This window comes from Mus pahari, chromosome 10 (genome assembly GCF_900095145.1).
Source record: "Mus pahari chromosome 10, PAHARI_EIJ_v1.1, whole genome shotgun sequence".
NCBI lineage: Eukaryota > Metazoa > Chordata > Mammalia > Rodentia > Muridae > Mus > Mus pahari.
In genome coordinates, this window is record NC_034599.1 from 81,967,990 (window position 1) to 81,969,431 (window position 1,442).

A 1,442-nucleotide genomic window follows, 5' to 3' on the forward strand; every position below is an offset into this window, starting at 1 on the left:
AAAGAGAAGAGGACATTTTATCCCTAAGAATCACATGATCTAACAATCTTAATTTGATGCTTCAGATCTAGCAAAAATGCAAGTGAATAATGCAGAGTGCTATATAATATCTTAAAAGATTTTGTCTTCCATGCATATTTCAACTTTCTTGTCTATTTTTGACGAGCAAACACTAATTGCTAATTTGTCATTGCCACTATGACTTGTGTGACTGTGGTCTCTTGGGAAGGTAGTGACACGAAAGTAGGAACAATACGAAGGTCAAGGTAGGTTTACATGGCTTTAAAAGAATTTTATATTTGTTTTGGAGAATTTCACCTCATGCACCCCAATTCCACTCATCTCCCCCTCCACTCATACCTGACATCCACCCTTGCAACACCCCCCCTCCAAAAAAGAAAAGAATCTTTGTGGAAGCTGTAGTGTGTCACAGCCTGTCCTACGGTATTCCCTCTTTGTTCACTTCTTTACTTGCAATTGTTCATTGCAATGACTCATTGGTCTGGTACAAGACTGCTTCACTACCCTCGAGTCTTTAGTTCTGCCCCTCTTCATTGTGCCCACATCCTTCTGCTTCTTTCTCTTCCATTTCTCCACCACTTATTTGCTCCTCTTAGTGATGCCTGGGGTCTCTGAGAGTCTGGGGTCATCTCAAGAATGGTCTCAGGAGTGCTATGCCCTGCTTATGGATTATGGTGCCAGACATGGGTCATCTTCTCTGTCCACCAAGGTCTGCACAATGTCCAGCTGCTGGTCATCTCAGGCTAGCTCCCTGTCCAAATCCTGTGGCACCAGTCTGGTGGTCATCATGGGAGAACTGTTGAGGCATGCATGACACTGGACTTGTGGTAGTCTCAAGTTAGTTTTGTTTGTTTGTTGTTTGTTTGTTTGTTTGTTTGTTTTAGGGAGTTTTAGGCTACTAATCATTCAGATGTTCATAAGTCAGGACACTAAGTATAGACATAACCTTTCTCCTCTCTGCGACCTCCTGATGCACATGTGACACGGTGGCCACACCTACAATGCTTCTAGGGGCAGGTTACATGGCTTTTTAAAAAAAGCATATTAAAGAACAGCAAAATGCAAGTCCTGCCCAGCCACAGAAAGCCAAGCAGGGTGGACCACCCTGACCACACAGATGACAAGCTCAGTGTGGGAGTGACTTCAACACAGGACAGGCTGGAGAATGGTTTCTACAATGAAGGGTTGATGGATTTTCTATAGTCTTCCTTACATCACATATAGAAATATATCTTTGAAAAAATATGATTAGGATCTGCAAATAACTCACAGGAGACCGCAATTTGAATTGGGGTCCTCTTCCAGGCTTGCAGATGTTCTGACTCAGAAATGAAATTAAACTCAAGCAAAATATCTGTGTGAAACAATTCCCTCCCACACTGTAGCCCCTTGCATTCGCTGAAACTATGAAGGGTCACTTC

The 1,442-nt window shown here is 42.8% G+C and overlaps 1 non-coding gene across 1 annotated transcript; it reads right to left on the bottom strand.

Annotated features, from left to right (window-relative positions):
• Positions 1-907: 907 nt before the first annotated feature.
• On the bottom strand, positions 908-1,039 carry LOC115064919. The gene has a single exon (XR_003844738.1). It is a non-coding gene; the product is annotated as a small nucleolar RNA SNORA17 (small nucleolar RNA).
• Between the last annotated feature and the right edge of the window lie 403 nt (positions 1,040-1,442).